This window comes from Hyla sarda, chromosome 2 (assembly GCF_029499605.1).
Source record: "Hyla sarda isolate aHylSar1 chromosome 2, aHylSar1.hap1, whole genome shotgun sequence".
Classification (NCBI taxonomy): Eukaryota; Metazoa; Chordata; class Amphibia; order Anura; family Hylidae; genus Hyla; species Hyla sarda.
The window spans coordinates 430105269-430129164 of record NC_079190.1 but is presented as its reverse complement, the minus strand read 5'-3'; the positions used below and the strand labels follow the sequence as shown (position 1 = coordinate 430129164).

The following is a 23896-nucleotide window of genomic DNA, read 5'->3' as shown; positions in this document are numbered from 1 at the left end:
TATTTTATGATAAAATGAAAGGTGTCATTACAATGTACAAATAGAAGAGGAAAAATGAAAATTGGCTGTGTCCTCATGTTGGGCCAGGTCTTGGAGGGGTTAACAAAAGGACCTATAGTCACCAATAAATCCGCCATGGTTCCATTGCTGCCTCTCTAGTTGTTTTTCGTTCACTATGCTGAAGGGGGTACATGCCCGTATACCTACCTGACTGTTGGAGACACTCACATGCATTAATGGTTCCTTGCTGTATACATCAGTGCTTGGCTGGAGCAGGGACACCCCGAGCAGTGATGAATTTGTCATGTATAAGGTTATTTTTGTTGTTTTTTACCTTTATTAGATCTCATAAAACCCAAGTTCAAGTTCACAGTAAGAATATAAACGGCTACATAACATAGCAGGGGTGTGGAAATTTAATTAAAAAACGACTTGTCCACGGGACTAAAACGGAGCAAAATCTACTTGTCCCTTGGCCAATTTTCGCTCTTAGGCTGGGTTCACACTACGATTTGTAACTACGGTTCCCGTATACGGCTGGGAGGAGGGGGGGCGGGGTTTAATCGCGGTTCCCGCACTCAGCCGTATAGGGGAACCGTATTTAATGTATGTCTATGAGCCGCCCGGGAACCGTAGTTACAAATCGTAGTGTAAACCCAACCTTACACTTGTTTTTTCCTCCTCGCCCTATAATAGTCATAACTAACTACTATAATGATACCTTTTTAATTATTCAATAACATATTCTCCAAACCCAAAAAAATATATAAAATCGATGAAGTGAAATTGAAATAGTAAAAGATCATTTAGCAAATTTGGTGGTTTTCTTTTTTACACCATTTACCTTGTGGTTGAGCTAACATGTTAGTTTGATACTTTAGATCAGCCCGATTACAGCAATACCAGATTTTTATAGTTTCCGTCATGTTTTACTAATTTAAAAAAAATTCAGAACTTTTTTGAGTTTTTTTAATTGCCATTTTTTGACCCCTGTAGTTTTTTTTTTTTTCCCATACCAGGCTGTATGAGGGCTCATTTTTTTGCACCATAGTCTGTATTTTGTATCAGTACCATTTTGGTATTGATCTGACTTTTTAATCACTTTTTAACTCTTTTTTTTTCTAGGATATTATAAAAATTGCAATTCTGTGGTTTGGTATTTTTTTTTTTTTTTACATTTACCGTACGGGATACATAATGTTATATTTTAATAGTTCGTACAATTACGCACGCAGCGAAACTAAATATGTTTTACCTGTTTTTATATAGGAAAAGGGGGTGATTTGAACTTTTAACATGGAAGGGGTTAATGTGTGTCTTTTAAACTTTTATTCTAACTTTTTTTTACACTTTATTAGACTTTTAGGAGGAATGATTAGATTCCTCATACAGATCAATAGCGTTATATTGAACTCTATTGATCTGTGTGTTCTGCGCTCCATTGATAGAGCCTAGTCCAGCCAGGCTCTATCAATGACAGAGCCACGGACACCAGGGAACATAGGTAAGCCCTCCGGGTACCTCTATAATGGATCGCCCCCTCGCGATCGGGCTGCGGGAGGGGGGTCCATCCACTCCACTGGACCACCAGGGAGCATTCACATGTCCCTTTAGACACCGCTGTCAGCAGCGATCTAAAGGGTTAATAGCCAGCCGCGGCGATCGCCGCGTGCTGGCTATTAGCGGCATCCCCCGGCTACTGAGAACAGCCGGGGGGCTGCAGAGCCCGCGGGCACGAGTCGGGAGCCCGCTCCATACAGACTGCCGAGTGCCTCCGCGCTTGTCAGGTCTGGCCCTGCTTGCCCAAAGCCGGGCTAAGGGCCGGAAAACTTCACCTGCCCGGCGCCCAGAACTGCATGTCCCGGGCATCGGGCAATAGGAATTCCACATCCCTGCATAGGTCACAGAAGAGGCCTACATCAGACCAGCCTTAACATCATCAGAAGATGCTAATGTTAAGATTTAGTCTGCAGCACTGTTTTCCAAACAGCGTACCTCCAGCTGTTGCAAAAATACAACTCCCAGCATGTCTGGACAGCTTTTGGCTGTCCAGGCATGCTGGGAGTTGTAGTTTTGCAACAGCTGGAGGCACGCTGTTTGGAAAATACTGGGCAACAGAGCTGTAGAATGTGAACAAATAGGCTGCAGAACAGGAAAGAAAAGCAAAGTGGTTATGACTCAAGAAAATTGCTATGTCCAGCAAGATAACAGACTGAGAAAAAGGGAAGGATCCAGTTTTTCCCACATGTGGTTAAGCAGTGAAAGGAAATGAATACAGCAAAGCAAATAGCAATACATCAAGAGCAGAGCCATAGTGACATGTGGCTCACGTAACACAACGTACCATAAGACATAATTGCAGTCATTTTCCTTTGTGTCTTCCTGTCTGCATCTATCAATCCTGTGACACCACTTCCTGCCTGCATCCATCAATCCTGTGACGCCACTTCCTGTCTGCATCTATCAATTCTGTGACACCACTTCCTGTCTCAGGGACCACTAGATGTCGCCTGCTAAGAGAACTAACTATGGTGGTCACAGGCAATAATTAACTCGAGGCTTGGGAAAGAACTGAGGAGGAAGGCTCCACCCAAAATAATAATAATAATCTGTAAAGCACCAACATATTCTGCAAAACTTTATAATATATAGGGACATAATGAAGCAACTATAAAGTATTTTGTGAAGCAGGAAAGAGAATATGGCTCTCAGTCCTGTCTAAGTTAGGGGATCAATGCTTGAACTAAAGGAAGGAAATGGAGACAGACTATGGATATGTTCAGAAGGGTGGATCCAACGCGTATTTTATGCTGCGGATCCGCTGCTAATGGACTCCTACAGGGTAACTCAGATGTGCCTGCTCGGAGCGGCAATACGCCGCTACGAGCAGACACACTGCTGCGATTCGTGGGAGATGCGCATTGTACTCTCACACATCGCGTCCGCTCCCCTTGCTCCCTGAGCTAGGCCGCGAGCAACCGCGATGTGCGAGTATACTGCGCATGCTCGCGTATTGCACATCTGAGGCACCAACTAGGGATCCATCGACAGCAGATCCGCAGCGTAAAATACGCTGTGGATCCGCCCTTCTGAACGTACTCTATAAGTGGAAAACTGGGTGGAGCAAGGGGTTTGTTTACTCCTTAGGAGGAATCTGCTCCACAGACATTGCCGTCTATGAACTTGGCAATGTCCGCGCAGTCCTAGCGCTGTCAGTCAGTTGGTGCTAACTGCACTCGGAATCTCCAGACGGATTTTGTTCGGCTGGAAGTTACGAAGTGTAAACTTAGCCTAACCATTACCAAAAGTGTCCTCAGGATGTGGATATGTGGTGAGGGTGTGATGAGGGCAGATGTTATTACCCTAGGGGCAGATGGCATTAACCCCTTGTATTCGTGATGCCAGGGTGTGGTTAACCTCTGCACCACCTGAGGTATCCTGGGCTAGGCATGGTGCAAATAATGACTCCAACCCCAAGTTACGGAACAACAACGGCTTTACTGGGGCAGACAGATGGAATAGTCTTTACAGCTCAGTTAGGCCCAAGGAGGTGACCAGTGACTTTAGAGACTTGTGGGCTCGCTGGGATTTGTAGTGGACTTGGACAGAATGTTGTAGACCCATGCTGAATTTAGACAGACTTGATTGACTTGATTAGGACTGACTAGACTTCACCCCTTGGGTAGCTTACCAGGCTTTGAGGTTCACCTGTGTGGCTCTTGGAGATGGAAGTGTGGCTGCGTGACTAGGCCTTGGATCTCCTCAGGACACCAGACACTCTCAGGTCTTGACTTCACTGCATGCTCTAAACTGACACTAACTAGCCCCTCCCAGGGTTTATATGGGGGGGGGGGGAGACTTTGGAGGGGTCCTATAGGTCACCCACAAGTCATCTAGTCACTGACACCTTCCTTGGTTTCAAGACATGGCAACAACATTTAAAGGCACATAACAATATACAGACAATGCAATAGACACCAAGGGTACAGGGTGCAACTCCTGTACTGGGCGACCACAGATACAGTGGAAGCCTATTATAGAGCATGGAACCATAGGCTCATTGCACAGCTATTTTTCTTTTTATGTAAATTAGGTCCTTGGGGCATGGGCGGAGCTAGGACCAAAGCCCCAGCCACCCCATGTGATCCTCTGCCTGGCGGGCGCTCCGCCCTGCTCATCAATATGCACGGCCTCCCTCTCTGCTCTCTCGGCACGGCGCATGTGCTGCTTCCAGTGTACACCCGGAAGTGGCGTCAGTTTCAGCCTCATTCACCCTCATGCCTTTGTGCATCCTCCTACTTCACTGCTGGCTGCAGGAATGAGGCTGAAACTGACGCCACTTCTGGGTGTACACTGGGAGCGGCGCATGCGCTGTGGTGAAAACCTGCCGCAAGAACAGGGAGTAAGGCCGTGCATATTGATGAGCCGGGCGGAGCATTCACCTGACAGAAGATCACGTGGGGTGCCCGGAGCTCCGGCCCTAGCTCTGCCCATGCCCCAAGGACCTAATTTACATAAAAAGAAAAACAGAAAAAGACATTATTCCTTCATAGTGGGCACAAAAGGCTTGTTATAATTACTGTTTTTGGTCAGAAATGGGGCATTCTGACTCTCTTGTGGGCACAAAAAGGACATCATTACAGTGTAAGGATCACAATAGTGGGCATTATCATTATGTGGGAGCACACAAAGTTCATTATTACTGTATACGGCAACAAATATGGACATGTTCACTATTAAGGTTTAGGGTAGCACTATTGTCCTGGGCGTAGTATAATGCACTATTTGGGGCGTGACTCTTTTTTTTTTTTTTTTCTTTAAGGCGATCAACTATAGTTCTGACAGCATTATAATAAAATTATAGTATTTAAGGGAACTGGGCAACAGTGGTATAGTATTAGGGGCAAATAGGGAGGCCCAGAATTGGGGTAGCAGCAGGATGGGGGTTTTCATAGTTGGGGAAAAAGGTGTACAATAGTAGTATTTGGCCCTTGTATAGGGGTATTATGTAATAGCTATATATGTAAAATATGTGAAATTATTTACGTGTGTGTGTGACATATGCCTGAACTTTTAAGATCTAGCATCGCCCCTGGAGGCACTAGAGATCACGGTGACTCAGTAGCTAGCACTGTTTCCTTGTGGTGCTGGGGTACTAGGTTCTAATCAACCAAAAAATAACATCTGCAACAAGTTTGTATGTTCTCCTTGTATTTGCGTGGTTTTCCTTCCACAAACCAAAACATACTGACATAACGCAATAACTGAAACCATGTAAAAGTAATAAAATAAAATAAAACAAAAAAAAGGAGCATTGCCCCAAAGCACACAGGCCAGGCCTTCCCTTTACCCAGAGCCACACTTAAAACTACACCCTAATTCTCGGAAACGAGCTCTTGCTGTACTACCAGTACCGTATTTTTCGCCGTATAAGACGCACTTTTTCTCCTTGGGGGGGAAAGTTGGTGCGTCATATATGGCGAATACCTGCGGCCATCAACGGTCCCGGATAATACAGGACATCACCGATCGCGGTGATGCCCTGTATTAATCCTTCAGATGCGGTGATCAAAGCGGTCCCGAACAGCTTACAGGACCTTACCTGCCTCCTCGGTGTCTTCTCCGTGCCGGGATCCCCTGCTTGGCTGGCTCTCTTCTTCGAAGTCATCACGTCGTCGCGCACGCCGTTCCATCATCCAACAGGAGCTGTGTGCATAGCGACGTGATGACGGCGACTGAGAGCGTGGATCCCGGGGAAGAAGACGTCCAGAGAGTCGGGGACACCCCGGGGACGCGGCGACAGCGATGGAGCAACATCCAGGGCAGCGGTGACGGGTCCAGAGCGGCGGGGACATGTGAGTATTACCTCCTATCCAGTGGTCTTCAACCTGCGGACCTCCAGATGTTTCAAAACTACAACTCCCAGCATGCCCGGACAGCCAACGGCTGTCCGGACATGCTGGGAGTTGTAGTTTTGCAACATCTGGAGTTCCGCAGGTTGAAGACCACTGTTGGGTTAAGAATCTTTATTTTTTTTGATTTTGCACCTATAAATTGGGTGCGTCTTTTATGCCGGTGCGTCCTATAGGGCGAAAAATACGGTAAATAAGTTTATGGATTAAAACCATGGTGATCTCTGGGTATTGAAGTTCTTTGCAAAATGTAGCAGAACATAACATTATTGACACTTCACTCTAAATTGATTTGTGGCTTTCGATTAGTGATCTCCAAACTGTGGACCTCCGTTGGCTGTCCGGGCATCCTGGAAGTTGTAGTTTTGCAACATCTGGAGGTCCATAGTTTGGAGATCACTGCTTTAGGTAATTCAACCATAATCCAACTGTAGTATTATACACCTTTCCAGAGTGTGTGTATATATTTATTGCTTTAGTAAGAGATTACCGTCAGATACCAAAGTATTCCCGGGGAGTTCCTTCCTGCTGCTTTACGATGACAACATACAATATTGTGGCTAATGTGCAAGATAGAAAAGAGTGGAAGTCACGCTGGATGGTATTGGCGTCAGCCTCAGGTTGTCTTTCTGTAACCTAAATATAATTTTAAAAAAATAGTATTTTCTTCTGGAACAGATACAGAAAAGTTAAGAATATTTGAGTTTTGTGCCTTGTACCCAGGATGAGCTGCTGAACTGTCGTGCTAGATTCTTTACAGTAAATTGTTTGGAGATTAGCTCTGTATCTTGAAATTTGTTGTGTAAAGAGCCACCTAATGGCATGCGCTGGCATTGCGTGTTAATTGTGGAGTTACTCAATTAACTGCACATATTCAGACTGATATTCTTATTGTATAAAATATGAAAATAAAATAACATATTAGACACAAATAAGCAAACTGCATTATACTTTATTTCCTCTAAAATAAGGATATTATCATGAATCAGACATGTCCTTGCTATGACAAGCTGCCGCCAGTTGCAGTACACTGTTTTTATGGCCCCAGCCTATTAACCCATTAATGACCACACTATGGACTAGAAGTAGCTGGGCACTGATCTCCTGTGAGCTCGGCTGTTTTTATTTATTTATTTATTTATTTTTCATCATAGTTTTTTATTTACTTTCAAATCTAAATACAAAACATATACACAATACACTACGTATAACAATCATTATATGTACATACATACATTTTACAACAATCAACAAATAGAGGCTTATGATTTTAATTGCCTCACCCACCTATTAATATATACCTGTGTGTGTGTAACCACACAGAGAGGAAAACAAATAAAAAAGAAAGAAAAACTATAAAGAACTTCTAATTTTGGTTATCTTCCTCCTCTCTCCTATCTACTCCATAAGAGCTTAAAGGGGTACTCCGGTGAAAAACTTTTTTTTTTTTTTTTTTAAATCAACTGGTGCCAGAAAGTTAAACAGATTTGTAAATTACTTCTATTAAAAAATCTTAATCCTTACTGTACTTATTAGCTGCTGAATACTACAGTGGAAATTCTTGTCTGTTTGAAACACAGAGCTCTCTGCTGACATCATGAGCACAGTGCTCTCTGCTGACATCTCTGTCCATTTTAGGAACTGTCCAGAGTAAAAGGAAATCTCCATAGCAAACATATGCTTTTCTGGACAGTTCCTAAAATGGACAGAGATGTCAGCAGAGAGCACTGTGGTCATGATGTCAGCAGAGAGCTCTGTGTTTCAAAAAGAAAATAATTTCCACTGTAGTATTCAGCAGCTAATAAGTACAGGAAGGATTAAGATTTTTTAATAGAAGTAATTTACAAATCTGTTTACCTTTCTGGCACCAGTTGATTAAAAAAAAAAAAAAAAAAAAAGCTTTTCACCGGAGTACCCCTTTAACCTCTTAAGGACCAATGACGTTGTGGAACGTCATGGCACCCTGGGCTTTAAGGACCAATGACGTTCCACAACGTCATGGCCTTTTCTGGTCTCTGCCGCTCGCCGGGCAGAGATCGGAACCGGGTGCCTGCTGAAATCCTTCAGCAGGCATCCAGGGCAAACGCCGAGGGGGGCCATCGCCCTTGCGATCTGCGGCGATACCGAGCTGATCGGGTCTCTGGGACCCGACCGCCCGGTAATTTTGCATGATCCCGGCTGTCACAGATAGCCAGGACCATGCTAACGTATAGGAGCGAGGTGGCAAGCCGGCCACCTCCTCCTATACCCTGCAATCCGTCGGTTAACTAACCGACCAATCGCAGGAGGGGGGGTGGTTACTTCCTCCCGTCCTGCCCGGCCCCTTCAAGTCCGGAGAGGACGGGAGGAAGACCGGAGGACGGGGCGGGGGACGGGGGAGTGCTGGGGACCGGCCCCGGTACTTACCTCGTCCCTGAAGACCCGGATCCAGACGGCGGTAGCGGCGACAGGTGAGTTGATCTTCAGCCGCGGTCGGGCCCTTTACAGCAATGCACGTCGCCGTAAAGCGACATGCATTGCTGTAATGGGACCCTGTATACTACAACTCCCAGCATGCCCAGACAGCTCTTGGCATCTGGGCATGCTGGGAGTTGTAGTTTTGCAACATCTGGAGGTCCACAGTTTGGAGACCACTGTGCCCTTCCAGATGTTGCAAAACTACACATCCTCAGCATGCCCTTACTGTCCAGGCATGCTGGGAGTTGTAGTTCTGTAACATCTGGCCCTTCAGATGTTGCAGAACTACAACTCCCAGCTTGCCTGGACAGTTTTGGCATACTGGGAGTTGTAGTTTTGCAACATCTGGAAGGGCACAGATTGGGAACCACTGTATTAGTGGTCTGCAAACTGTAGTCCTCCAGATGTTGCAAAACTACAACTCCAAGCATGCTGGGAGTTGTAGTTCGGCAACATCTGGCTCTAAAGATGTTGCTGAACTACTACTCCCAGCATGCCTGAGAATGTTTGGGAGTTGTGGTTTTGCAACATCTGGAGGCACACTGGTTGGGAAACATTGTCTGTTTCCTAACTCAGTGTTTCCCAACCCGTGTGCCTCCAGCTGTTGCAAAACTAGAACTACCAGCATGCACTGATGGACTGTGCATGCTGGGAGTTGTGGTTTTGCAACAGCTGGAGGTCCCCCCCTTGTGAATGTACAGGGTACACATGGGCAGGGGGCTTAGAGTGAGTATCGGGCTGCAAGTTTGCGATGCAGCAAATTTTGCGCGGCAGCTAAAACTCGCTGTAACCCCCCGCCCGTGTGACTGTACCCTAAAAACACTACACTACACTACACTAACACAAAATAAAATAAAAAGGAAAAAAACACTACATATACACATACCCCTACACAGCCCCCCTCCCCAATAAAATGAAAGCGTCTGATACGCCACTGTTTCCAAAATGGAGCCTCCAGCTGTTGCAAAACAACAACTCTCAGTATTGCCGGACAGCCGTTGACTGTCCAGGCATGCTGGGAGTTTTGCAACAGCTGGAGGCACCCTGTTTGGGAATCACTGGTGTAGAATACCCCTATGTCCACCCCTATGCAAATCCCTAATTCAGGCCTCAAATGCGCATGGCGCTCTCACTTTGGAGCCCTGTCGTATTTCAAGGCAACAGTTTAGGGCCACATATGGGGTATCGCCGTACTCGGGAGAAATTGCCTAACAAATTTTGGGGGGCTTTTTCTCCTTTCACCCCTTATGAAAAGGTGAAGTTGGGGTCTACACCAGCATGTTAGTGTAAAAGAATTTTTTTTTTACACTAACATGCTGGTGTTGCCCCATACTTTTCATTTTGACAAGAGGTAAAAGGGAAATACGCCCCCCAGAATTTGTAATGCAATTTTTCCCGACTACAGAGATACCCCATATGTGGGCGCAAAGTGCTCTGGGGGCGCACAACAAGGCCCAGAAGGGAGAGTGCACCATGTACATTTGAGGTGATTTGCACAGGGGTGGCTGATTGTTACAGCGGTTTTGACAAACGCAAAAAAAACAAAACCCCACATGTGACCCCATTTTGGAAACTACACCCCTCACGGAATGTAATGAGGGGTGCAGTGAGAATTTACCCCCCACTGGTGTCTGACAGATCTTTGGAACAGTGGGCTGTGCAAATTAAAAAGTTTGTACAGCCCACTGTTCCAAAGATCTGACAGACACCAGTGGGGGGTAAATGCTCACTGTACCCCTTGTTACGTTCCACAAGGGGTCTAGTTTCCAAAATGGTATGCCATGTGGGGGTTATTTTGCTGTCCTGGCACATTAGGGGATTCCTAAATGCGACATGCCCCCCGAGCAAAATTTGCTCTCAAAAAGCCAAATATGACTCCTTCTCTTCTGAGAATTGTAGTTCACCCATAGTGCGCTTCAGGTCAACTTATGGGGTACCTCCATACTCAAGAGATGGGGTTACAAATTTTGGGGGGTATTTTCTGCTATTAACCCTTGCAAAAATGTGAAATTTGGGGGGGAAACACACATTTTAGTGAAATTTTTATTTTTTTTTTTACGTATGCAAAAGTCGTGAAACCCCTGTGGGGTATTAAGGCTCACTTTATTCGTTGTTATATTCCTCAAGGGGTCTAGTTTCCAAAATGGTATGCCATGTGGGTATTTTTTCCTGTTCTGGCACCATAGGGGCTTCCTAAATGCAACATGCCCCCCAAAAACCATTTCAGAAAAACGTACTCTCCAAAATCCCCTCGTCGCTCCTTCGCTGCTGAGCCCTCTACTGCGCCCGCCGAACACTTTACATAGACATATGAGGTATGTGCATACTCGAGAGAAATTGGGCTACAAATTAATCTCCTTTTACCCCTTGTAAAAATTCAAAAATTGGGTCTACAAGAACATGCAAGTGTAAAAAATGAAGATTGTGAATTTTCTCCTTCACTTTGCTGCTATTCCTGTGAAACACCTAAAGGGTTAAAACGCTAACTGAATGTCATTTTGAATACTTTGGGGGGTGCAGTTTTTATAATGGGGTCATTTATGGGGTATTTCTAAGATGAAGACCCTTCAAATCCACTTCAAACCTGAACTGGTCCCTGAAAAATTGTGATTTTGGAAATTTGGAGAAAAATTGGAAAATTGCTGCTGAACTTTGAAGCCCTCTGGTGTCTTCCAAAAGTAAAAACTCGAAAATTTTATGATGCAAACATAAAGTGGACATATTGTTTATGTGAATAAAAAAAATAATTATTTGGAATATCCATTTTCCTTACAAGCAGAGAGCTTCAAAGTTCGAAAAATGCTAAATTTTCAATTTTTTCATCAAATTTTGGAATTTTTCGCCAAGAAATGATGCAAGTATCGACAAAATTTTACCAATAACATAAAGTAGAATATGTCACGAAAAAACTATCTCGGAATCAGAATGATAGGTAAAAGCGTCTTAGAGTTATTAATGCTTAAAGTGACAGTGGTCAGATGTGCAAAAAACGCTCTGGTCCTAAGGTGTAAAATGGCCTGGTCCTTAAGGGGTTAATAACCAAGGGGGATCAGATTTTAAGAAAAAGATCATTTGTTCTTAAAATTCTACTGGTCATTTCCTCAAAAATACATATTTGGTTAATTTTACAAAGACAATCTTCTAAGGTTTGGGGTGTGTCTTGGAGCCATTTTAATGGAATTAATGCTTTTGCAGCAAATAATAAATCTGTTGGTCTATTTAACCCCTTAAGGACTCAGCCCATTTGGACCTTAAGGACTCAGACAATTTTATTTTTACGCTTTCGTTTTTTCCTCCTCCCCTTCAAAAAATCATAACTCTTTTATATTTTCATCCACAGACTAGTATGAGGGCTTGTTTTTTGCACGACCAGTTGTCCGTTGTAATGCCATCACTCACTTTACCATAAAATGTATGGCGCAACCAAAAAAATACTATTTGTGTGGGGAAATTAAAAAGAAAACTGCAATTCTGCTAATTTTGGAAGGTTTTGTTTTCACGCCGTACAATTTATGGTAAACATGACATGTGTTTTTTATTCTCTGGGTCAATACGATTAAAATGATACCCATGATAACATAGTTTTCTATTACTGTTGCGCTTAAAAGAAATCGCAAACTTTTTAACCAAATTAGTACGTTTAAAATCCCCCTATTTTGAAGACCTATAACTTTTTCATTTTTCCGTATAAGCGGCGGTATGAGGGCTCATTTTTTGTTATCTGAAGGGGAGGATGAGAAGGTGCACGGGCTGGGGATGTATAGACTGCAGGGGAATAAATCTCAGACTGGGGATGATTTCTATGTGGGGAGGGGGGGGGGGAGACGAGACTCCTGAATGACACATGCTGGGAGTTGTAGTCCCTGTTATGTGTGTGTATGCTAGTGTTTACAAACCAGTGTGCCTCCAGCTGTTGCAAAACTACAACTCCCAGCATGCCTGGACAGACTTTGGGCATGCTGAGAGTTGTAGTTTTGCAACAGCTGGAGGCAAACTGATTGGGAAACACTTGCCTAGCCTATTCAGTATATTACAAAGTGCATTGTTTCCCAACCAGGGTGTCTTCAGCTGTATCAAAACTACAACTCCCAGCATGCCTGGACAGCTTTTGGCTGTCCGGGCATGCTGGTAGTAGTAGTTGTAGTAGTTTTGCAACACCTGAAGGCTCCCTGGTTTGGAAACACTGGTGTATGCCCTACAGAGGTGTGGTGAACTACAATCCCCAGGAGACTACAGAGATAGCATGCTGGCGTTATACCACAGACTGAAGACTCCTGAATGACACATGCTGGGAGTTGTAGTCCCTTTTGTGTGTGTATGACAGTGTATCCCAACCAGGGATGATTATATTAGTGTGTGGTGTATAAGGGGGCCGACCCGGGAAAATAGTAGGATGGGTAAAGGGCGGAACAAAAAAAAAAGGAGCCGCCCCAAACCAGCAAGGCATGTGGCATGCTGGGATTTGTAGTTTTCAGCACAGCAAGAAGCAGGAAATGGAAGCAAAGATAGGAAAACAAAGTGGGGGATAAAAAGACAACAAAGAACGGAAATATAGTGGCCTAAACAACAAGAATAGAAATGAAGCAAAACAAATAGGGTAAGTCAAAAACGGAAAAACACATTGACCACCGGAGTACCCCTTTAATCTTGGAACAAGTCCACCAGATATGTAAATGTGATCTAATGTCGGTTTTACAACGTCAGCAAATATTAGATGGAGCAAATTTGTGTACATATAAGACCTCAGGAGTTCTATGCCATCTTGATATCAGTTTGTATTGTACTTCTTGTTGTCTCATGGTTTCTCACACACTGTGAGAAACCATGTGAGTATTTTAACATATACAAAGTTTCTTCTTCAGTGAATGCTGTTCGCATCTTTTGCTCTGATAAGCGAATATAATTTGGAGTATTACCTTATTTATCGGCGTATAACACGCATTTTTTAGGCTAAAATTTTTAGCCTAAAGTCTATCTTCGTGTTATACGCCGATAAGCCGCTGCAGTTCAATGATTTAAAGCAGGCGCTTTAAATCAATGAACTGCAGCGGCTTTTGCAGGTCCAGAGACCTGCCGTCGCTGCCGGCTTCTCTGCCTATCCTGGGGTCCAGAGACTGCCGGCACAGCTGCCCCATTACCTCCCCCATCTACCTCCCCCATCCCCCCCCCCAGTTTTTTTGACCCCGCAGAAGCCCCCAGGAAAGGCAGGGGGAGAGAGGCCGTCGCTGCCCGCTTCTCTCCCCCTGCCTTTCCTGGGGTCTAGAGCCCTGCTGCCGTTTCTCCCTGGCTATTGGCGCCGCTGCCCCATTGCCTCCCCCATCCCCGGTTTTATGATTACCTGTTGCCGGGGTCGGGTCTGCGCTGCTTCTGGCTCTGGTCCGTGGTGCTTCTGGCTCCAGTCCGTGGTGCTTCTGGCTCCGGTGTGGCGTCTATGCGTCGTTGCAACGCATAGCAACGACGCATAGACACCGGACCGGAGCCAGAAGCAGTGTGGACCCGACCCGGCAACAGGTAATTATAAAACCGGGGATGGGGGAGGCAATGGGGCAGCGGCGCCGACAGCAAGGGGGAGAGAAGCGGCGGCAGCAAGGCTCTAGACCCCAGGAAAGGCAGGGGGAGAGAAGCGGGCAGCGACGGCCTCTCTCCCCCTGCCTTTCCTGGGGGCTTCTGCGGGGTCAGAAACAGTGTATCGGAGTATACACATGCACACACACGCACCCTCATTTTAACAAGGATCTCCTGCTGCGGCGGCTCCGGTGCTCAGAATGATAGAGCCTGGCAGGGCCAGGCTTTATCAATCGAGCGCAGAGCACACAGATCAATGGGATTGTATGTAATCCCATTGATCTGTACGGGGAATCAATTGATTCCTCCTAAAAGTCCCCTAAGGGGACTAAAAGTGTAAAAAAAAAAAAGTTTTAAAACGCATTAACCCCTTCCTTATTAAAAGTTTAAATCACCCCCCTTTTCCCAAATTCCATATAAAATTATATAAGCTTCATAAAAATAAACATATATGGTATCGCCCCGTGCGTAAATGTCCGAACTATAAAAATATATCATAAATTAAGCCGCACGGTCAATGGCGTACTCGCAAAAAAATTCCAAAGTCTAAAAATAGTGTATTTTTGGTCACTTTTCATACCATAAAAAAAGGAATAAAGAGCAATCAAAAAGTCCGATCAAAACAAAAATGGTACAGATTAAAACTTCAGATCACTGCGCAAATAATTAGCCCTCACTACGCAGAAAAATAAAAAAGTTATAGGGGTCAGAAGAGGACAATTTTAAATGTCAAAATTTTTGTGCAAGTAGTCATGATTTTTTCCAAAAGTGAGACAAAATCAAACATATATAAGTAGGGTATCATTTTAATCGTATGGACATACAGAATGATAAAGTTTATTTTTACCGAAAAATTTACGTCGTACAAACAGAAGCCCCCAAAATTTACTAAAGTGTTTTTTCTTCAATTTTGTTGCACAATGATTTTTTTTTTTCGTTTCGCCGTAGATTTATGGGTAAAATGACTGATGTCATTACAAAGTAGAATTGGTGGCACAAAAAATAAGCCCTCATGGATTTTTAGGTGCAAAATTGAAAGGGTTATGATTTTTAAAAGGTAAGGAGGAAAAAACTAAAGTGCAAAAACTGAAAAACGCTTGGTCCTTAAGGGGTTAAAGACTCAAAATTTGATAATATTCTAAATCGGGAGAAGTATTTTCGGTAATACTGAACAGCATTTATTGAAGTGGGCTATATGTAAAAATGTCAACTTTAGAGTTGGAACAAGTGTTAGCAGATCTTCGATACTAGAGACCTTCATATTCTCAAACAATTTTCCAATTGGAATGTGTTTAAACCTTGTCCACATATCCTGAAAATCCCCCAACAGCTAGCTCCAGAACAACAGGTATCAGACATGTGGGTAAGGCAAGGGACGGGTAAGGTGCTAGAGGGCGAGCATGGGCAACACCCTCACTAAGAGCTCCTTTTATTATATACATACTGATTAATGGGGACCTCTTGAGCTCAGTTGTTGTGCTTCATAACAGGGGTATTCCAGGCCAAAACTTTTTTTATATATCAACTGGCTCCAGAAAGTTAAACAGATTTGTAAATTACTTCTATTAAAAAATCTTAATCCTTCTAATAGTTATTAGCTTCTGAAGTTGAGTTGTTGTTTTCTGTCTAACTGCTCTCTGATGACTCACGTCCCGGGAGCTGTGCAGTTCCTATGGGGATATTCTCCCATCATGCACAGCTCCCGGGACGTGACATCATCATTGAGCAGTTAGACAGAAAACTTCAGAAGCTAATAACTATTGGAAGGATTAAGATTTTTTAATTGAAGTAATTTACAAATCTGTTTAACTTTCCGGAGCCAGTTGATATATATAAAAAAAGGTTTTGCCTAGAATACCCCTTTAACGTGCTAATGTGTTGAGGGGGAGATTCCTGGTCTTGAACATTCTTCTCTGCTGGACGGAAGTGAATATAAAAGTCGATTCTGGAGAAGAAGAGGGACCAACGAGCTTGCCAGGGTTTGAGACGATGGGCTGACTGAAGATAGAGCAAGTTCTCATGGTAGGAATAAATTGTAAGTGGATGTACAGAGCCTTCCAAGAGGTGACGCCATTCTTCCGAAGCCAACTTTAGTGCCAAAAGCTTGTGATCTCCAATGGAATAATTTCTCTCTGCAGTAGAAAAGGTCTTAGAGAAAAACCCACAGGTTACAGTTTTTCCTTTAGAGGACTTTTGCGTTAACACTGCACCTGCTCCAACTGAAGAAGCATCCACTTCCAAAATAAATGGCTTGCCAGGATCGGGTCTTGATAAAACAGGAGCAGAAGCGAACATGGACTTTAAAGGGGTATTCCAGGCCAAAACTTTTTTTTTTATATATCAACTGGCTCTGGAAAGTTAAACAGATTTATAAATTACTTCCATTAAAAAATCTTAATCCTTCCAATAGTTATTAGCTTCTGAAGTTTTCTGTCTAACTGCTCAATGATGATGTCACGTCCCGGGAGCTGTGCATGATGGGAGAATATCCCCATAGGAACTGCACAGCTCCCGGGACGTGACATCATCATTGAGCAGTTAGACAGAAAACAACAACTCAACTTCAGAAGCTAATAACTATTAGAAGGATTAAGATTTTTTAATAGAAGTAATTTACAAATCTGTTTAACTTTCCGGAGCCAGTTGATATATATAAAAAAAAGTTTTGGCCTGGAATACCCCTTTAAGTGTTTGAATACTTCTTCAGCCTCTGGAGTCCAGATCTTTGGATTAGCAGACTTAGGCTGGGTTCACACTACATTTTCTCCCATACGGGAGCGCATACGGCAGGGGGGAGCTAAAACCTCGCGCTCCCGTATGCCTTCGTATGCGCTCCCGTATGTCATTCATTTCAATGAGCCGGCCGGAGTGAAACGTTCGGTCCGGTCGGCTCATTTTTTGCGCCGTATGCGCTTTTACAACCGGACCTAAAACTGTGGTCAACCTTAGGCTGGGTTCACATCACATTTTTCTAAAGAAAACCGTATGGCAAAAAAAACGGAACAGTATGGAAAAAAGTAAACTGTATGCGTTTTTAAACAGTATACTGTTTTTAAAAGTGCATACAGTTCCGTCAGTTTTTATAGAAAAAAAAAACATCCGTTTTTTAAAATTCTGTCCATTTTTAATGGGAGGGGTCTTGGGTGGGGACTTTAGGATTCAAATGCGCATGTGCAAAGTAAAAACGTATACGTTTTTCCCATATGGAACCGTATACATGTGCGTTTCCCATTGACGTCCATGTTAAAAAAAAAAAAAAGTATGCGGTTGCAGTACGGTTTTTAAACCGGAGACAAAATTGTGGTCAACCACGGTTTTGACTCCGGTTTAAAAACCGTACTGAAACCGCATACGTTTTTTTTTTAACATGGACGTCAATGGGAAACGCACATGTATACGGTTCCATACGGGAAAATCGTATACGTTTTTACTTTGCACATGTGCATTTGAATCCTAAAGTCCCCACCCAAGACCTCTCCCATTAAAAATGGACAGAATTTTCAAAAACGTATGGGTTTTTTTTCTATAAAAACTGACGGAACTGTATGCACTTTTAAAAACAGTATACTGTTTAAAAACGCATACGGTTTACTTTTTTTCCATACTGTTCCATCCGTTTTTTTGCCATATGTTTTTCTTTAGAAAAACGGATTGAAAACAGTATGGCAAAAACGTGATGTGAACCCAGCCTAAGTGAGAGAAACGATGGGAGCTACCAAGGTGGAGTAGTGAGGAATAAATTGCCGATAATAATTGGCAAAGCCTAGGACAACTTGTTAGGATCCATTTATAGGCCTTGACTTGTAACGATATAGGGTAGGGTAGAGAAAGCTGGACCATCAAATTCAAGCATGGAGAGGAGGTATTCACACCCTAGGTGCGAGCGTTTCCCTGTGACTGTGGACGCAGAGGACAATCTTTGAGGAAATTATCTGCACTGGCGCAGTAAAGACAAAGATTCTTAGCTCGTCGGCGTGTTCTTACCTGCAGGGTTAGGCGAGACTGGTGCACCTGCATAGCCTCCAATGCGGGAGGCAACGTAGAAGGTTGTGGTAGTTCTGTGGTTGTGCTGGAAGACAGATGTCAGGCGAGGAAAGCATCAAGGTCGTGCAAACTCTCTTTCTTAAAGTAGTTCCTCACGTTGTTCAGAGAAACAGATATCTATCCGGGAAGCCAACTGTATATGTCCACTCATGGTAGATTGCAATTCCCGGGCAGCGAGGGCATCCTTGATATGACTAGATAGTCCTCTCTTGAAAGTGGTGCAAAGAGCTTCATTGTTCCAAGATAACTCTGATGCCAGGGTACAAAATTGAATGGCGTACTCGCCCACAGATGAGTTGCCCTTGGAAAGGCTCAGCAAAGCCGTCTCAGTGAAAGACGCTCATGCAGGTTCTTCACAGACACCCCAGAATTCAGTCAGGAAAGCCTGGAGATTAGTTGTGAGTGGATAAGAGACTGAGGACAAAGGCCACCTTCGCTCGTTCCGTAGGGAACTATTCCGCCATGAATTCAATGTGCATGGAGCACTGAGTCATGAAACCACGGCAAGACTTAGGATCCCCCTCATACTTCTCAGGGAGAGACAAACTGAGTCTAGATCCGGAGACGACTGCAGGAGCGGGAGGCAAGACTGGAGGAGGCTGTGGCTTCTGCGGTTGTTGTTGAGAAGATAGCAACTGCTGTATCATAGCGGAAAATTGGCTTAATTGTTGTGCCTGCTGGGCCAACTGCTGCGACTGGAGCGCCACAATAGAAGTGAGATCCGGATTATCAGGCAGAGGAACCCCAGCGGGATCCATGGCCGGATCTTGCTGTAACGGTGTAGGGTGTGGATCCACTGACCTGTGTGGCTGATGACACAGGTCGTATCGGGGAGCGGAGTCTAAGGTGCCGCTGGTCTTCACCAGAGCCTGCCGCAAGGCAGGATGGCCTTGCTGCGGCAGGCGACACCCAGGTCGCTACCCCTGATACGACTCGACCACACAGGTAGCTGGGCGAGGCGAAGTACAGTAGGATGAGGCAGAGACGAAGGTCGGAATAGCAGAAGGTCAAGGCAGGCGGCGAAGGTTCATAGTCAATTAACGTAGCGGAAGGGTCAGAACACAGGCTAGGCAACAGACAATGGGTATGCTTAATCTCAGGCAGTAGGCACTGAAGATCCGGCAGGGAAGAGGGGGAGGAGCTGGTTTATATAACCTATGGAGCGGACCAGGCACCAAATAGTGGTGCGCTGGCCCTTTAAATCTGGAGAAGCCGGCGCTCACGCGCCCTAGGAGGCAGGATCACGTGCGCATGGAGGCGGCAGGCGCTCACGGTCGGGACACAAGTAGATATACATCTCTCCTGAGGTTGTGTTCACACATTGATTTTCTTGTGTTTAAAAAAACCCCATAAAAAATTCAAAACACCTTAACAGTATACCACTGTATAATGTAAGTTGTGAAAACAAATCTCTCAACTGAATGGGAAAAAAATTGAAAAAGTGCTACGAAACAAGCCTAACATTTCAAATTTTTTCTTTTTCATGTTCAAGTCCACAGGGAGCTAAAACTCAAGAAATTGCCAGAGAAGGAAACATTTTTTTTTGATCAATGTTGACAGGTGTCTGTTCTACTACTACTACTACTATTTAAATGTTACCGCCACTAGGGGGCATCTATCTTTCTCCACATCGACGCCTCTCGCTCTCTTTTTGTTTTTTTTACAGCACTTTAAATACCGGGTGTACAGCAAACCAGTATTCTGTATGGAAGATCGCAGCTGCTCTGGCTGCTGTGTAGGCGCGGGCACAAACTGCCTGTGAGCGCACGAGTGCACACACACACACAGTCAGTGCGGCTGGGATCTGAACAGAAAAGCCAGCCAGTGTAATCCTAGGATCAGGTAAAATGTAACTTTTTTTTTTTTGGGAGGGGGGGATATGACAGGTATACTTTTAAAGGGGTATTCCAGGAAAAAAACTTTTTTATATATATCAACTGGCTCCAGAAAGTTAAACAGATTTGTAAATTACTTCTATTAAAAAATATTAATCCTTTCAGTACTTATGAGCTTCTGAAGTTAAGGTTGTTCTTTTCTGTCTAAATCCTCTCTGATGACACCTGTCTCAGGAAACGCCCAGTTTAGAAGAGGTTTGCTATGGGGATTTGCTTCTAAACTGGGCGGTTCCCGAGACATGTGTCATCAGAGAGGATTTAGACAGAAAAGAACAACCTTAACTTCAGAAGCTCATAAGTACTGAAAGTATTAAGATTTTTTTAATAGAAGTAATTTTCAAATCTGTTTAACTTTCTGGAGCCAGTTGAGATATATATATATATATAATAAAAAGTTTTTTCCTGGGATACCCCTTTAAGTTAATGGAGCTAAATTGTAATACCACATACAGCCTTTGGACAGGGGTGGCGCTGTTTTTGGAAGTAGTTAGCTCTCTTTTTCTATTGCTGGGTAAGGGAGTTAGGCTGCGATACCAGACACATTTTAAGGGGGTTGTGCAGGACTAGAAAAACATTGCCAATTTCTTCAAAAAAAGAGCACCACACAGGTCCTCAAGTTGTGTGTGGTTTTCCAGCTCAAATTGAATGGAGCCATGTTGTAATCCCACATAAAACCTGAGGATAGGGATAGTGTTGTTTAAAAAAAAAAAAAATAAAGCTCTGTTTTTCTATTCCTGGATTACCCCTTTAACCTCTTAAGGACGCAGGGCCGGCACCCCGCATCATACTGGGTCGGTCCCGGCGGCTTATGATAGCCGGGACCCTGGGCTAATAGCATGCAGCACCGATCGTTGTGCCGCATGCTATTAACCCTTTAGACGCGGCAATCAAAGTAAAAGCTTCCCGGCAGCTCAGTCGGGCTGATCGGGACATCTTACCTTGCTCCGTTGCGTCCGATCGGCATTTGATTGCTCCAAGCTTGAGCTACAGGCTTGAGCAATCAACCCCCTATAACGCTGATCCATGCAAAGCTATGGCTTTGCTGGGATCAGTGTAAAAGATCAGTGTGTGCAGTGTTATAGCTCCCTATGGGAGCTATAACACTGCAAAAAAAAAGTGAATAAAGGTCATTTAACCTCTTCCCTAACAAAAGAAAACCTCTGTAAATAAAAATAAACATGTGGTATCGCCTCGTGCGGAAATGTCCAAACTATAAAAATATATCGTTAATTGAACCGCACGGTCAATGGTGTATGCTCAAAAAAATTCCAAAGTCCAAAATATTGTATTTTTGGTCACTTTTTATATTATAAAAATGTTTATAAAAAGCGATCAAAAACTTTGGAACATGGTGCAAAAAAATGAGCCCTCATACCGGCCCATACGCGAAAAAATAAAAAAAGTTATAGGGGTCAGAAGATGAGAATTTTTAAAGTATACATTTTCCTTCATGTAGTTATGATTTTTTCAGAAGTATGACAAAATCAAACCTATATAAGTAGGGTATCATTTTGTTTCTTCAATTTTGTCGCACAGTGAATTTTTTTTCCGTTTCGTAGTGGATTTTTGGGTAAAATCACTAATGTCATTACAAAGTAGAATTGGTGGCGCAAAAAAATAAGCCATCATATGGAATTTTATGTGCAAAATTGAAAGCGTTATGATTTTTAGAAGATGATGAAGAAAAAATTAAAATGCAAACACGGAAAAATGCTGAGTCCATAAGGGGTTAAGCTAGCCATACAGATTAAATATGAGTCAGCCAAACCTGCCAATTTTAGAGTGACTGGACAACAATTTAAAAGAGTGCTCCTACCAAATACATTTCCACGCATGGCAAAAAATTGCTAAAAGGAAGCAATACACAACACCTATATATATGTGTTGGAAAAGTATATTACAGTGCTGCTATATGCAGGACTCACAGATGACGTAATCTCTGATCAGAGTCATTCACTTTTCCTTTTTCTTGTTACTTACACTGCTGGGACATCACCTTTGCTCCAGAGGACCGTGGCTGCAGACCTGAGATATCACCTAAGGCTATCACAGATGTTGTGCTCTCAGCACAACGAAAATAGGTGAGTGTTACAACTTAACCTGCTTTCATCTCACCTATAAACATCCTTCACTAGGGGCGCATATCCCTGTTTTTTTCTTCTATCTTTTCCTTTTTCTCCACCTGGCCATCATGACTGTTTCTTTCAGCCTGCACTTCAGAACCTGCAGAACAAACATATATCAGGCTCTGCACATTTCCAGCATCACCCTCCCCTTTTCCCCACAAATGCCTGTAGCCTCACCCACACACAATGCCACCAGACTCCCCCTAATGCCTCCTGCCTCACCTACACACAATATCTCCAGCCTCTTCAAATGCCTCCAGCCTTGCCCCCCCACACAAATGCCTCCAGCCTCCCCCCCCCCACACACACACACAATGCCTCCAGCCTCACACAAACACACAATGCCTCCAGCCTCCCTCCACGGCTGTCACGCCCCCTCCCATAGACATGAATGAATGTAGGGGGCGTGTTGTAACGTCACGAGGGGGGCATGGCATGATGTCACGTCTCCGGAGCAGCGTCCAGCACAGAATGTCAGGAGCTGCCCGGATATTGCAGGGACCCCGTGATCAGACATATTATTCCCTATCCTTTGAATGTCTAAGGCCGGAATACCTATTTAAACTTCTCTCCCACACAGGCACACAATACCTCCAGTCCTCCATCCATACGAACTGCCAACCCCCCCCGCCATGTTTTTTTTTATTTAATACAATTCATGCACTCCTACAGATCTCCACCCGTTCCCCCCCCCCCCCCACCTCGGCCACCCTGTTTTTTTTTTTTAAGCACAACTCCAGCACCACTCCATGCCCCCCCCCCCCCCCCCCCCCACTTGAAATGCTTTTCGGCACCATCTGGTGGCTATGATTATAGGAGGGTGAAAAAAAAGTGTTTCCGCCCCTGTTGCAGGAAATAGTGTGGAACTCCTGAATTTTTGTGGCAACATAGAATTTAATGTCCAGGACCCCTCTAGTGTAAGCCCTATTCCACATGGTTGATGGAGGAGATAGTGGAACTGATTTGCTAGGTTCAAAATTAAGGCTATGCTCAGACATCGGAATTTCTGTGTGGAATTTGGCAGGAAAATCCATTGGAATTAACTGCCCATTGACTTTAATGAGATTCCGCTATGTGGATTGGGCAGCGAAATCCCATTAAATTCTTTTGGACAGTAAATTCCGCAGTCTGAACATAGTCTTAATCTTGAACCTAGCAAATTTCCATATTCTGCTAAATTAAAAGATCTGTCTTTAATTTTTTGGAATTCCGCTGTGGAATGTTATTTAAGTCAATGGGCCTTTGAATTTCAGCAGATTTCTGTATTTTGAGAACGGAATTTGAGCAGAATTTCGGATATTCCACCTTTCGGAACATAGCCTCACAAAGAATCTGAGCCTGACATGATTTTTAAAGGATCAATTAAAGGGGTACTCTGTACCCCTAGACATCTTATCCCCTATCCTTTGGATAGCGGTTAAGATGTCAGATCGCCGGGGTCCCGCTGCTGAGGACCCCCGGGATCTCGCCTGCAGCACCCACTTGTACGGCTTCCACCTCACACCAGCAACGTTAGAGGCTTCGGATCCCCACCACAAATGGCGGATGAGCGTGACGTCACGACCCATACAGGTGGGTGCTGCAGCAAGGGGTGATCTGACATAGAAACAATTATGTGGCTGAATGGCATAAACACCGTGCATTAACTTTCCAGTGTACTCATATGACAAGGTTTTTTTTAATATATATATATATATATATATATATATATATATATATATAAGACTACCTCCTAATTCTCTTTAACCCCTTAAGGACCAGGCACGTATGAGTACGTCCCTGCGCCCTGGGTCTTAAGGACCAGGCACGTATGAGTACGTCCGTGGGAATTTCGCATCTCGCCGGGCGGGTTGCGAAACAGACGCCTGCTGAAATCGTTCCTGAGACCCCCCCCCAT

The 23896-nt window shown here is 44.0% G+C and overlaps 1 protein-coding gene and 1 long non-coding RNA gene across 4 annotated transcripts in view; one reads left to right on the top strand and one right to left on the bottom strand.

The window, feature by feature from the left end:
• PHF12 (PHD finger protein 12) overlaps positions 1 to 23896 on the bottom strand; it is a 145117-nt gene that overhangs the window by 82277 nt on the left and 38944 nt on the right. Inside the window, exons 2-3 of one of the 3 annotated variants that reach the window (XM_056559058.1) lie at positions 21989 to 22096; positions 6403 to 6548 (exon numbers count right to left, since the gene is read on the bottom strand). The exons of 1 other annotated variant lie outside the window; for it this stretch is intronic. The gene's annotated coding sequence lies outside the window, so the exon portion shown is untranslated. The remainder of the gene's footprint in view (positions 1 to 6402; positions 6549 to 21988; positions 22097 to 23896) is intronic. One more of the 3 variants, XM_056559059.1, reaches the window with a different exon arrangement.
• LOC130356908 (uncharacterized) overlaps positions 1 to 23896 on the top strand; it is a 30876-nt gene that overhangs the window by 5482 nt on the left and 1498 nt on the right. Inside the window, exon 2 of the long non-coding RNA XR_008889031.1 lies at positions 21881 to 21954. This is a non-coding gene — a long non-coding RNA (uncharacterized LOC130356908). The remainder of the gene's footprint in view (positions 1 to 21880; positions 21955 to 23896) is intronic.